Below are 16,149 nucleotides of genomic sequence, written 5' to 3' on the forward strand. Positions count from 1 at the left end.
TCTCTACTTTAGGAAAAATCAGGCACATCAAATGGGCTCTTATTTGTCACCAAAATATAATATCTTTTTGCTTTCTTACTTATCATGCCCACTGCGCGCTGCTCTGCTGTAAATCAATTTCTTTAAAAGGTTTCCGTACAGAAAATTCAAAAGAAGGTTAAAGAAAAAGAACGCATTTTCCTCTGAGTAGCTTTTAAGCAGAGATTAATCATTTGGGAAATAACTCTTAATAAACAGTACATCTCTATATAGCCAGTATTTTAAGCACCTAACAAATAGATAAGATACAAAAATATAAGACTCATTTTCAGATTTGAGGTTGGAGTACTAAATGTAACAGGTACATGTTTAGAGACAGCATAACGTTAAAATGTTTAATGCCGATTTAACTTAGACCAGGTCGGATTTATAAAGAGTAATTATGATCAAAGTTGTAATTGTAAAGCATCATCATTGAAACCAGTGGAATGTTACCACTGATTTCTCTTTATTTAGTATGATGTCCAAAAATCGGTGAAATGTGCTTATATTAGATTTTATATATATCTAATACAGAATGGGGACAGCGCACCAACAAACCTCCAAGAATTCAAATAACGCCAGCATCTTGGTATTATTATATAATTATCAACAATAACAATAATAATAATAAATAACTAAAAAAAGATATCTAATAAATAACTAAAAAAAGATATCTAATTTAGATATAAAACCACAAATATAAAAATGTGTGGTTTTCTATCTAAATTAGGAGTAATTTCACTTAATAGTGGCTTACCATACCATCTTTATGTGGCAGTTCTGATATATTAAGATTTGTACATTTCTGTGCTTACTTATAATGTCTATATTTCTATGAGAAGGATTTAGGAATAACGGTTGACAACATACTTGACAACAGTGCACAATGCCAGCAAGCAGCTGCAAGGGCCAATAAGGTTTTGGCATGCATAAAAAGAGGTATTGATTCAAGGGAGGAGGATATCATCTTGCCTCTTTACAGGTCATTGGTAAGGCCTCACCTTGAATATGCGGTACAATTCTGGGCACAGTCCTTAAAAAGGACATTATGGAATTAGAAAAAGTGCAAAGGAGGGCTACAAAATTACTAAAGGGATTGGGAGTTACTAGTTATGAAGAGAGACTAAAAAAGTTAAAATTATATACACTGGAAAAACGGCGTCTCAGAGGGGATATGATAACATTATATAAATATATGCAGGGCCAATATAAAGAGCTCTTTGGTGACCTGTTCATTAACAGAAATATACAAAGAACAAGAGGTCACCCTCTGAGACTGGAAGAGCGCAGGTTTCATAGACGACAAAGGAAGGGATTCTTCACAGTGAGGACAATAAAAGTATGGAATTCACTGCCAAGGGAGGTGGTGTTATCCAATACATTAGATACTTTCAAAAGGGGCCTCGATATTTTCTTAGAAAGGCATGATATACAGGGATATAAATAGAATAATATTAATATTTTAGAGCTTCCTGATCCAAGGAGAAATCCGATTGCCTCTTGGAGTCAAGAAGGAATTTTTTTCCCCTGATGGCAGAATTGGAAGTAGCTTAATTAGGGTTTTTTTGCCTTCTTTTGGATCAAGAATAGGAAGGCTAGGTAGAAGGGTTGAACTTGATGGACTTAGGCCTTTTTTCAACCTTATGAACTATGAACTATGACTAGGACTATGCTATAAGGTGTTTTGTTTCTATTCATGTGAATACATGATTACCAGTAACATGGTTATCATATACAAGTCTTTATAATACAGCTGTCTTCATATTAATTATCCTCATCAGTTGCATTTACAGAAATTGCTCTCTGGGTTGATATTTCACAATAAGTTGGTATTTTCTCATAAGAAATGAAGTTGTTTGTTGTACTTTTTTCTTATTTGTCCAAGTATAGAATAGATTTTTTTAGCTACAGTATAAAATAATATTTATTCAATTACAAACAAGTGCTTACATTTATAGAATGGGCTGCGCACAATGAATACAAATTGTGGACTTAAATTTAGCATGTTACCCTATTTTGAAGTTTTTTGCCTTTTTTTATGAAAGGTATTTGTTATTTCCAGTGGGATTAATTAATATGTCTGTTCTATACAATTTGTGTACTAGTTGCATATTTGGAATTCTGTGGCATGTCAGGGAATATAGCTTCTTTAAATCAGAGCAAGGGATTTTTTTCCGCTATTTGCAGTGTGTGAAGCTCTCATATCCCTCACTCAGTATTTCATCTCTGGGGACAGGATGTTTTGGAAGATGAAAGGAGAGCTAATCTCAGCCCTCAATTACTTCCATACTTCTCTTTCTTTATGACCAAAATCCCTTTTAGGAAAAGAGGGCAGGGGGTTTAGCACGCTCCCTCTTCTTGGATGGATTCCTTTCAGTGCCATCTGTTTTGAAGTAAAATATAATGTGATCAGGCTATAACATTTTAAGCAAATTCATCTGGCTGGATCTTATGGAGTGGAGGTGAGATCTAGCTATCTAACCGTTGAAGTAAATACCTTGCAGAACCTTCAAATCAACTCATAGATCTCACATAACTCCTCAGACCCAAATGAACCCTTCGAACAACATTAGTCGCAATATCTTAATAATACATTACAGCAGGAATGGCTCTGCTTTCTTTTAAATAATAGACTGTGGTTCTAGCCCTTGGTGATATTCGTAAAACATGTTTTTTTCTCCCTTGCCGAAGACTGTTTAAAACCTAGCTATTGCAATGAAGACTGTTATTTATACCCTGGCTATTTGTCGTAAAGAAAAATGGATATTGGTCTAAGACAGGGGCGTCCAACATGCGGCCCGCGGGCCAAATGCGGCCCGCGTGACCTTGAGGTGCGGCCCGTGTGAGATCGGCAGCCAGGATCACAAGCCCTGCCGCTTACTTGTGGGGGGGTCTATTTTCTGCACCAGTCCTGCTTCCTCTGTGGGGAGAACGAGGGAGGCAGCGCCCCCTGCTGAAGTCTGTGAGCGGCATCGAGAGCTGTAGTAGGTAAGGGGGTGGGGGAGGTTGTTTGAATGAGTATGCCTGTGAGGGAATGAATGTGGGAATGAACGAGTATATGAATGAATGAGTGTGTGTGTGTGATAGCATGGATGTGTAAGTGCTGGAACCTAGGCATGATGGGACTGTGATTCCTGTTAGCAATCACACTCCTATAATGCTAAGTCAGCCAAGACATGCTGAAACCTGGCTAGCTGCCCCCCTTGTGTATTGATGCTGCCAGCAGTATGGGGTCTGCACTTACAGCCACCCTGTACCAGTATGTACTGGCTGACTTGGCATGATAGGAGTGTGATTGCTAAGAGCAATCTGCTAACAGCAATCACAGTCCCATCATCAGGTTCCGGCATTTACTGGTTGCCTGGGTATAAAAAGAGTGTGTTTGCTGTTAGCAATTACACTCCTATCATGCCAAGTCAGCCAGTACATGCTGAAACCTGGCTAGCTACCCCCCTTGTGTATTGATGCTGCCAGCAGTATGGGGTCTGCACTTACAGCCACCCTGTACCAGCATGTACTGGCTGACTTGGCATGATAGGAGTGTGATTGCTAACAGAAATCTGCTAACAGCAATCACAGTCCCATCATGCCTAGGTTCCAGTATTTACTGGTTGCCTGGGTATGAAAAGAGTGTGTTTGCTGTTAGCAATCACACTCCTATCATGCCAAGTCATATTGTTGATTATTTTTTTTGTCCAATTGTGGTGTGTTACTTTTAATAAAAGCGTGGTTACACACTAAAATTGGACAAAAAATACTGGTACAATGCCCAGCCAACCAGTACATACTGGAATCTGGGTATGCCTGAGATTGCTGTTAACAATCATAATATATATATATAAATTTTCATTTCGGTGTATCCCTAAAATAAATAGAACTATTTCATTTTAACTTATCCAGAATCCTGAATTTGTAGTCACAAAACTTTCTAGGCCCAGAAATCAGTGAGAGGAAAAGTAAAGGTTTTGTGCCATTTACTTTATTTTAATCTGCATATCTTATTAAAGGCCATATTTTCACGCAGTGAAAAATGAGTGCGGCCCGCGCACGTATACAATTCTGATGAAGTGGCCCACTGCAGAAAAAACTTGGACACCCCTGGTCTAAGAGAAGATGTTTTTGTTGGACCAATAGATTTAGAGACACAAGACTTTAAAGGTCTCTTCTTCAGAGGCAATATTTTTTTCTTTGTTAGTCCAATGAAAGCTATCAACTTAAAGTTAAACTAAAGATTTTACAGATGAACCCACATGTGTAGCATATTTTCAAAGACAATGCAATGCCAGCAGATCAATAGTGTATTAAAAATAGGGCTGGGATATAGCTATTGTTGGGTTGGAAGATTGTATTCGTATAGTGAATTGTAGGTAGGGCAAGATAACATTTCATCTCACCACTTGGACTACAAATGCAGATAAATCAGGTAGATAGCAAATGTGCCTTGTGGATTTAAATGTCAATTGGGCCCAAGGTTATTGGTATCATGGACCCTTCTATTTGTTGCAGGACAGCATTAGTATATCAAACAAATGATACAACATTTGATTTAGTATTTTACAGAACTACGGATTTAGTCATTTAAAATATAGGTTTTAATATTCCCATCTTACAATGGTAAAGTTAACATACTTAATTTTAAAGATTTTCCCAAATTGTAAAATTGTATTAAAATTTAACCTGTAAAATCTACTTCTGCATTCTTTACAGAAGACCCCCCTTGGGTTTACGAATGATGCGCTTTTATAAGACTGACCCATTAGCCCCACCGATGAACATTTATACTGACCACAGTTTGCCATAAACTTGCACTAATCACTCTCATGCAAAATTACACTAACTCAAACACACAGATTGCTCTTAACATAATCCACAGCCGCACCAGAACACACGCTTACTGTCAGGAAACATATTAATCTTTCAATATTCTTCAAGTTGATTTTAATTTCAAACACAATAACAAGATGAACAAATAGGAGCATGCATGACATAACAGCAGGCATGTTTGATGGTTGAATTGAAATTTTGGCATCGGTCCCTGTTGGGCCTCTTTCTGTTACACATATTATCTGAAAATAAGGCTAGGATTATGTTGACTCCTACTTTTGCCATATTGATATAAGGAAATAATTGTAAAGTTCCACTATAATTAAATGAACAGTTAAGCAGATTTACATTTGAAGGACTGGGCATATACTGTATCTGTACACAACACTTGTACTAATCTAAGGGGTTAATTATATGTGAATTGATGTTGATTTCCAGCCCACTACTTCACTCTGAAATATAAAGAGATTTCATATATTGAACTATGCACTATCCAGGATCAGCCCGTCTTGCACGAGAATCCTGGTCTGGCCCTTCATAATGCATGGTGAGTTAAGTGAAATGTTTCACCTCATTCACCAACTCACCTCCAAACACATACCTTGGAGAGGGTGCTTTATCTATAGTCCGCATTTCCAGAACAGCCTGGATGCCAAACTGACAGATCTAGGGCTATAAACCCATAATGGTAAAAGAGAAGATGTAGTGTGATACCTTTTTATGGGGCTATCACAGTAAAATATGTAGAGGCACAAAAGCTTTCAAGACCTCAAAGTTCTCTTGTATCCATCTGAAGAGACCTCTGAGGTCCTATAAGCTTATTAAAAAAAACAAAAAAAAAAACCCAGCTATTTTATTTTTAAAATCACAGGCCTGAAAGCTTCTACATTTAAGCAGGGGCAAAACATGGCTCCTGCTGCAGGCCCCACAATGGCAGAGCTCACCTCCTTCTCTGTCACGCTCTTGGTCCCTCTAGCTGTGAGTAAAGCAATGCACTGAGATATGATGTCATATTCTGAAGACAGCCACGATTTCTGCAGTTTTTTATGTACAGAAATGATGTACCCTAATGTACTGAAACTGTATACATTCCCATCTGATATATAATACTGTACGCCATTTTTCAAAAGTATTTCTCTATTTACCTCTCTGCGGTTACAGAGGTTTGAGTCTTTCTACAGGAGCAGTGAGTTAAAAGTGAATTTGTGTTGTGGCCCTATCCAGCAGTAACCAACATACCCAGGAACTTTATGGCTCTAGCTACCCAGATCCCCCCTTGCGGGATGTGGGCAGGAAGTCCCCCTGTTAGTGGGTGGACCCGCTGATGTTGGGGGAAACACCGCTGGTTAAGGGGGAAATGGTGTGTGTCAAAACTTCTTCCGGTGTCTCTGGGTGAAACCCATAGAATTCCCAGGTATGGTCACATTAATACTATTTTAATATGTTTAACACCACACTGATGAGGTCAAATTAATTTTCTTGTGTTTTTATTTAAAAACATCAATGGTATAGATCATTTTGGAGGATTCTGACAAATACTGTTGACCCAAGCAATGGTAACAGAACACTTCTTGTGTAAAGTAATTGAAGGGGACCGACTCAACAGGAACATTTTGTTGGTTGCCAAAGTGATTGCACAAGGGCCGTCATTTAAATATAACCCCCATAGCCTTTGTATATGTTTCAGTGACTCCTGGTGAATGAGTTTATATGGAATACTCATTCCAGGCAATATTACATTGTCCTAAAAGCTCTAAATATTTTGAAAGGGTCATTAGTATTGCTTTAGGAATGTTGCAACAGACTATTCTTTTTGGTAACTCTTTTGTGTTTACTGGCCTAGCCTTCCACCCACATATGTTCATAGCAGACAGTAAACTCCTTAGTCATAAGAATAGCAAGAACCCCCGGTCATAGACCACTAAAATCCCATAGCTCATAATTTCACATATATCATGTGGGTGAGCTGGATATGGATGCTTATGATCCTTAACCCCATCTCCTGCACACAAACCCCAGAAAAGTTCTCAAACCCTGTGACAGTCGCAACTTGATTCAGTTTCCTAAAAAAATATATCTCTGTTAATTAAATCTACATTATCCCATAGTTTGCAATATAAATTAACAGTGCTTACAAAACAGAAGAGAAGAAACAGAAGTCCCTAAGGCTATCTGTTTGGGAAATGTGTGCTCCAATCACTAGCACTGAATATTGGGGCTTCTTGTCCTTCCATAGCCCATATAACTTGGGATTGGGCATAGGGCTATTGTTGGTCATAGTGGGGTTTAGGGTAGCTGGTTGGTGGACTACTGTAATGGATGGTGGCACAGACCTCCATACTCTTTATTCCTATTGATAATTTGTGGTTTGTGCGTCTTCTGATGCATGTGTGTCAACCGGCAGCGGAAAAGCACAAAGGAAGAATCAGAAGCATTATAGTAGTCTATAATATCTATAAGACCTCCAGTAGTTGTTCGATGTGCCCAGGAGACACAAGCTGTGGGCTCCTAACGTAAGCTTAGGCCCAGGCATCTACTACTTTTTTCAAATGTTAAAGGTGGCCTTGGCTGTCCTAATCCACGTACTGTTTCAAGCACTGAGACAGTTCAAGATTGTAAGGGGCCTTCTTGGCCTTTGTTTCTGTAAACTCAAATTGTTATGTTATGCACTACCTGTTATGTTTTGTTTACCCATTGCACAACACTGTAGAATACAATGGGCATACCTGGGAACTTCTGGGCTCCGGCTGTCAGGAGCCTTCCCTTGCGGTGGGAGGTCCCGATTATTTTGTTGGGCGGTCCCGCTGACGTAAATGGGAGTTCCTGCTGACGTCGGGGCCTTTAAAGGAAAAATGGGCGGGGAGCGGGGCCTGTCAAGGATTCGGGTCTTGTCAAACCCGGAAAGTTCCCAGGTATGACGATGGGGCTATATAAAATCAATAACTGTATTGGTATGGATAATTTACAGTAGTATGAAACATGTTTTTGTTACTTTGATTAAATTAGAACAGTAAGTAAACCTTCTTTTCAATTTTATCTTAACAGGCTTTTCAAGACTGGACGTTCAAATAGACTGCTGAAAAAAGGTCAACTTTATCAGATGCCTCCAAAATATTATCTGCTCCAGCAGCCATTTGTGAATTGATGTGAATCTACAAGCTGGGATATGCCATAACTTTAACCATAAGAACGCTGTGACTTAACCAGCCTTGATTTCAGCTTCATAATAGAAGATGGCGGAAAAAATAAAAAAATCACCAGGACTGTAAAACCAAGGCTGGACATTCATCTACTTGTAAAAAAAAAATCCTGTGGAGATTATTTATTCAGAACACAAGAAGAATAAGATGAACATTCATTTTTTATTCTTTGTCGCTTTTTCTTTCCCTTTTAAATCGTTTTTGGGAAAACAATTCAGAGCTTGTATTTTTTTTAATAGCTTGCTAAGCAATGCTAACCCCTTGGGTGCCAGAGCAGTGCTCAGTACATGCACCCTTGCTGCACATTAACCTTTGGATAACCTATGTATTCCCTACCACTTTGGGCATGTAAAGAGTTAAATACTTGCATGCTAGCGACCCATCCACCCTGTTTTTATTAAATGAATTTATTTTTTTTGCTTTGCATCACATATATTTCAGGCTTCGCACTTTGCAGCTTTGCTTTTTGGTATTAAATACATATTTTCTATAACACATTTATTTTGGTGATTGAACCAATTGTCTGTGCATAACAAATAATACTTTACATTAACATAACCTGAAAATGTACAACACTGTATAAACAGTGCAGTATAGTAATTCAGTAAATGTAATTAAATTACTGTCAATAATTTAAAAAGCTGTAATATATTTTTATTTTAGCGTTGCTATTACATGCAACAAAGTTAGATCAAGTAAAAAGGGAAATGTTAGCAGATGGAATCTACTATATCAGGGGGACCATGTTGTCCCTTTAACCATGAAGACATCAGAAAAAAAAAATCCTATATTGTAGCATGGATTTACGTGCAGCATCGGCAGTATCTACTATATTGTCCATATGCATCCAGTTAAAGTTAAAGTGGAAGTGTCACATTATCTTAGAGGTATTCTACAGGTATCGTTTTAGCTCTTGCGGAACTACATATGCATGATGCCTAACCAGCCCTATGACGCAAATGCTTGATTAATACCCTCCTGGTATATGTCTACACATGGCCTCATGAATGAATCTTCATAGTATGACATTGGACTTTGCGCCTTTTAAAATTTTCCCTGCGCTGTAGCCATTGGGTTTCGACATTCATCACTGGACCCAAAAGAACAGGCTTGCCTGAATGCCCAGTGATATCTAAAAAAGGTTATTGGCCAATGCTGGGTCACAACCTTGGGCCATTAACTTGCCATTATGTCAAACACCAAAATATTATATCACCTGTTTTTATCAGCATTTTTCACTGGGATTTAGAAATCCATCACCATGCACGTAATATACACCTATTTAATGTTAACTCATTAAAAATGAGTTATTTCAAAATCGAGAGCTATGGCTGTTAAAAGAATATGGTGTATACTGACAAAAATCACACCCTTCCAGGCTTATTGGCATTAACATTTCCACGCATTTTGCTTTATAGTTCATGTGGAGCATGCATTCTCATTGTCTTTGAAATTGGACTTGAATACAGTACATGTTGCATATCTTCCAGCTTTATTATGGATAATAACCCTTGGGATAGATCACTCCCTCAGCAGTTCAGATCTTCAAGATGCCAAGTCCCATTTACCAATTTTTTTTTTTCTAAGGTTAGGTGCAAGATTAATTCCGTACACATTGTTCCAATGCATCATAATTCTGTGTTTGTCATTTGCTTTGCTTCTATGTACATGCGGATCAGCAATGCCCAGTACAATCTATCAGTTTAGAACTTTCAGTGAGATACAAACCTTTAAATCCTGTTTTTAATAAATCATGATATAGTAACAGCCCTAAAATCCTACCACAAGGCACCTTTCAAAAGAACGAGGACCGTTCTTCCCTTATACTGCAATGTGAAATTCTACAGAAGTGGCTATTTTTTTCTATCTGTGAACAGACCATGGTTTAGCATAAGACCTTTAAATAAGTATGTTGGTTTATTCTTCATTTTGTGGAACAATCTACCATACATCAAGACTGTGATATACTGTACAGCCACAGACAGAAAGGACATGCTTAATGTATTAAAGGATTGTGTACACTCCTTGGAGTGCTGGTTTGGTTACACTAATTGTACATAAAATGTGGAATTTTTGAACATTTCTTTCCAATACATAGTAAACCAGCTTAAAAAGAGCTGCTTAAGTGTGCGACCTTAAAAGAACAAGTAGATTTAACACTTTCAATGCAAATAGAAATACATTGCTGATAATTGTATATCCGAGCGTAATGGGAGCCTTGTGGTGGTAATGTTTCCTGTGTAAGCATTTGTATTAAGCTCCCAGACTGTTACTTTACAGATCATCATTTTAGCAACGAGACGGCGAAAAGAATATTATCAATCCACCTGTAGTTTGCTTTAAAAAAAAAAAAAAGCTTTTTGTCTTCTTTCCGTTTGCTTATCTGAAAGGGAACACTGTCAAATAAAAAAAAACCCTGCTAACACGTTATATATACACAAACTTGTCTGCTATTTTCTGGGTTAATAATGAAATATACTTCGCTATCCTGACAAGCCCAGGCAGCTGTAAAATCAACGGAGGCCTCTGCTGTTGTAGCACAGATCTCCACTGCATTTCCATACCTGGGAACTTTCAGGCTATGGCTACCCAGAGCCCTCCCTTCAAAGGATATGGGTAGACAAGTGCGCCAACCACAAGGCGGGTGGTCCGCTGACGTAGCAGAAAAACTGATGGGAAAGTGAGAGTAGACTAGGGCTTGTCTTGAAACTTGTAGAGTTCTCAGGTCTGTGCATACCTTACGTCCACCCTGACTCTCTGAAGCCAAGTACAGTAAGGTGGCTCTTCAGGTATGGAGAGCAGGTCACTCCTCTTCCATGTGCAGCTATGTCTCTCCCTCCTAGCCACACATGAGTTGGACATCTGAAATGTTGGGGGAGGCACAACGTTTAGACTGCTAGGGTCTGGCAATCTCTGCTTTACCATAAAGTTTTCAGCAGAGGTATGCATACCCTGCGGGCTACTGATGCACAGGGCCACCCTAAGGCTTTTTATAGCCTGAGACAGTACGGCTATCCAGGGCACATTTGTCTGTAGGAAGCTCCTTTTTCACGCTTCTGATTTCTGCAGGTCTGAATGAAATGGAGCGCAGAGATATGGACATCTGCAAAAATCGTGAGGATAAGAGAGAGGGTCCTGCTTATGTGCATGTATACCTTACATTGATGTCTCTTTTTTACATCATCGTGCTACCATTATGGCAGCATTACATTTTAAAAGAAATTAGAAACACATCTTAATGTAGACATAACCAACAGAGAACCTTTTGATTTTGTGCAAAGATTTGTTCTGCAATTCTAAAAGCAGTGTGCTTATGGCTAGCTGAGAATCATTTGAATCTGTTCAAAAAGCGGGGTTTTAGAATAGTCCCCTTGGTATACCCGGCAAGGGGACTACCAAGTTTTAAAAGAGAGTTCAGTTATAAACCTAAGCTGCTACCTATGTATATGTGACATTAATTGGGGGTTTTGGGCAACCTGACAGATAGTGAACTCACCCAAAAAAGATTTGCTGAGTTCGGCAGAGCTGCGACCAAACAGAGCCAAAACTCACGGTGAAGTCAATAATAGTCTTGTTGGAAAGTGATAGAGAAAACCAATTGTAAATGTAATTTTTAATAAAGCCTCATAGATAACTGTGAAACATTTGTTTGATGTAATTTAAGGAATTTGGAATTAAGTAAACTGTGGGCCAGATGTCTGGCTGTAACGCGCAGAATGATTCATCATTTAGTTTGGGAATTAGTGAAGAGTTACATAAATGGCCATGAGGCAGATTGGCTAAAACAGCCTTCCTCTCTCCCCTACCCTGAACAACCATGGTGGCCCGTTATGGTACATGCTTTCAGCTAGCTTTTAACCCTTTGTGTGATAAAAGGGTGTGTGCCATTATTAAGATTCATATTTTGAAAGGAATTAGTGGTAAGTGCACTGATGACATTAACCTGACTACAACTGTGTCTATCATTTTAATATTCACTTGCCACTATTCTTTTTTAAAAAGACGGTTCATATAGTTGGCATTTCATCATGTAAGGCTTACCTCTAAAGTCTTGTATGCCTTGCTCTTATGAAAGCAAACCACACATACATATGCATACCTGGGAACTTCTCGTGTCCGGCTACCCGGAGCCTTCCCTTGCGGGACGCAGGGTGGTCCCGCTGATGTTGGTGGGCGGTCCTGCTGACGGCAGCGGGAAACCCCCCATTTGAAGGAAAAAAAAACATGTGTAATCCAGGATAATACAACTACAGTAGTATTAGATATTGCAAATAACATTAAAAAATAAAAATAAAACAGCATACAAATATAACTGGCGTTATGGTATCTTTGTGTCCCCAAACCTCTGTTTCTGTCACCAGAAACATTACTCACTTAAATGTTTGTTAGTAACGAAAAAATATAAGCATTTATTGTACAATTAAAGGTATACAACAAAGTTGTATTAAGATATTATCATTCTGTGTATCCTATTCATTGGTCACACAAAATATCTTGCTTAGTGGTACCTAAATATATATTAATAATATGATATTGTTATGTCCTTTTCAAAGGTTTTGAACAAAACTTTTATTTTCCGCTAATCAAGCTCTAACATTATATATGAATGTGGAGATATGGTTTACTGATGTTTTAATCTGAACAATGATGGCAACTTGCTATTGAAACATATAAACTTAGGAAGCTGAAAAATGTAGGTTTTGACACTTTTGTGCAGTGACCGTGGCACTGTCACAACAAATCCCCATACTATGGACCTTTAGTTTTGGCCTACCCCCACTCTGTTTGCCTCTTGTGTTGGAGGCTTTTCAAACATCTTTAGATAAACAAAACCAGGCTCAAAAAAAGGAGGAAAAAAATATATGGTTTTGTTGGGCACACTGAAATGGCCCGGCTCAAAGATGTACCAAATAGGGCATGGGCAGTGGATACCCAAATGCCAAAGTTCAACATTGAAAAATGCGCATGTCCCAAATGTGGCCCTTTTGCCCCCAAACAGCCAGGCAAAATCATTCATGTGAGGTATCGCTGTACTCAGGAGATGTTGCTAAACACATATTGGGGTGTTTTATGATAGTGACATATACCAGAACGTGTTTATTCATACCTGAAGTAAAATGTGTGTGAAAAAACAAATGCAAAAAAAATTACTACCATAAAGTTTGCTAAAGGTTGATGGTAGAATTAGTGCTTGGAAAGGGTTAAAATACTAGCATTTGGAATACCCTGGGCTGTCTAGTTTTCAAAAATATATGACTTGATGGGGTAAATTGCATTGGCCGGCTTCAAAGATACCCGAAATGGCACATGGGGGGAAGAATTACCAGATTTGGAAAAAATGCCTTTGAAATAGCAAAACGCTACCTGTACTTATTGCTCCATAACGTGCAGAAAAAAGCAAAAAAACATAAAAACATTGGGTATTTATAAACTCAGGACAAATAGTAGAATCTATTTAACAGGTTTTATAGATGAGTAAAAGATTTTTCAACAAAAGGTAAGAAACAGTCATTTTTTTCTAAATTTTTCACCATATTTTATACTATTTTTAATAGTAAATAATATGATACAATCAAAACAATGTCATCTAAAGAAAGCCCTTCTTGTCCTGAAAAAAACAATATCTAATGTGTGTGGGTTCAGTAAACAGGAAAGAAGAAAATTACAGCTAAACACGAGTAGCGCAGAAATGTTAAAACAGCCATTGTCACGAAGGGTACAAAAAGTAAAATCAGCCTTTGTCACGAAGGGGTTTAAGTGCAGAGGTCATTGGATCACACATACATATGCATACCTGGGAACTTCTCGGCTCCGGCTACCCGGAGCCTTCCCTTGCGGGACGCAGGGTGGTCCCGCTGATGTTGGTGGGCGGTCCCGCTGACGGCAGCGGGAAACCCCTCATTTGAAGGAAAAAATGGGCGGGACGTGTCAAGACCCCGCTCCCGCGATCAGGAGGATTCGGGTCTTGACCCGGGAAAGCGGAGGAGCAGCGCTCACCCGGCACAAACTCGGAGAGTTCTCAGGTATGCACATATGGCCTGATGTTATGCCATACTTGACTAAGAGCTCATGTAATTTCCTGACTCGGACATGTAAATCTAAAACCATCAAAAATATCCTTTAATAAATGGTATACTTAATTTTCCTAACGTTTGGTAGTTGATAAAATAATTAAATAGATTAATAATAATAATGGCTTGCGGAACAGGTAAAAGCCTTGCCATTTCACCCCCTTCAGCATTTTGGGTTGTGTAACATATATTTCAAAAGGGATACCTCTAAATTCTAGAATGGCTAGTGTGTATACTAGAAACATGTGTAATCCAGGATAATACAACTACAGTAGTATTAGATATTGCAAATAACATTAAAAAATAAAAATAAAACAGCATACAAATATAACTGGCGTTATGGTATCTTTGTGTCCCCTAACCTCTGTTTCTGTCACCAGAAACATTACTCATTTAAATGTTTGTTAGTAACGAAAAAAATATAAGCATTTATTGTACAATTAAAGGTATACAACAACGTGGTATTAAGATATTATCATTCTGTGTATCCTATTCATTGGTCACACAAAATATCTTGCTTAGTGGTACCTAAATATATATTAATAATATGATATTGTTATGTCCTTTTCAAAGGTTTTGAACAAAACTTTTATTTTCCGCAATTCAAGCTCTAACATTATATATGAATGTGGAGATATGGTTTACTGATGTTTTCATCTGAACAATGATGGCAACTTGCTATTGAAACATATAAACTTAGGAAGCTGAAAAATGTAGGTTTTGACACTTTTGTGCAGTGACCGTGGCACTGTCACAACAAATCCCCATACTATGGACCTTTAGTTTTGGCCTACCCCCACTCTGTTTGCCTCTTGTGTTGGAGGCTTTTCAAACATCTTTAGATAAACAAAACCAGGCTCAAAAAAAGGAGGAAAAAAAAAAAGTTAATAACAGGGGCTGTTCTGCGTTTCATCTCAGGAAGGAAGTAATTGTCGGGGCGGTTTGCCGTTACTTTGGTTGCACAATTTGCAGGCCTCTCCTGTCGTGAAAGACTTGTGAAATAGAAAAGAGCCAGGCATTGCGGGTGGGAATACCAATCTAATGACCCGCTTTGCTCTTTCCTCTTCCCTGTGTATGGGTGACTTTAAAAGTGCACACACTTAGAAAAACAGAGCTAATGGAATTGCAAAGGATGGCACACCTGCCATTTAAAGGGTTAAATTTGCACACACATAAAATGTTAGTAACCTAAACAAAGAAAACACATAGAAATGCTGTAATAATATGTATATATTCCAAAATTGTACAACAATTTAAAACAATAAACAAACAAAGAATTATATTCTCCTAGTTATATTACCGTTCTTGTGATTACTGCAAAAAAGTGGAAAATTCATCATCTAACTTTGGCTGCTGTAGGGGGATTCCTTATTTTTAACATTGTTCTGTAATGAAAATCATATGTTTTGCTGGTTTCTATTTAAGGTAATTATACAATTTTTGATATTTCTACATTTTTCTTTTTCTGTTTCTGTTTTTAAAATATTTTTTACACAAAACAATAAGTGTTTTTTCTTTCTAGATTGCTTTTTTTGTTTGTTATTTATTTGAGGGTTTTCATTTACTGTCTCAATCATTTGAGGTATGAAGTGTCTGTTTCATGTCAATCTATTTTTGGTTAAAGTACGATGACATTTAAAGAGCGTGACATTTCAATATTTCATTTTCAAACATCCGACTAATTAAGTAGATGTATTAAACTGAATATAACATATATGTTACATAAATTAACTTCACTACACCCTTTGGATTTTTAAAGACATAATGACACAGCAATAATTATGGTGTCAAATTTGAAACGTGGTCTTATCACCATAGCAACAAGTGGAATGGTCCACTTAGCAATTCCATTGGTTGCCATGAGGATAAAACCCCTTTTAAAACTTTGTGCTAGAATTACTTTTTTTATATATAACCTCTAAAATGTTTAGCATTAGAGTACCAGTTAGTAAATTCAGGAATCTTCCAAAAAGCTTAAAATACCTGTTAAGGTAATGAAAAGATGTTATTAGCACAAATTGAAATTTTAGATA

The sequence above is a fragment of the Sceloporus occidentalis genome, unplaced genomic scaffold (genome assembly GCF_023333645.1).
Source record: "Sceloporus occidentalis isolate IW3139 unplaced genomic scaffold, rSceOcc1.0.p SCAF_82, whole genome shotgun sequence".
NCBI classification, from domain to species: Eukaryota; Metazoa; Chordata; class Lepidosauria; order Squamata; family Phrynosomatidae; genus Sceloporus; species Sceloporus occidentalis.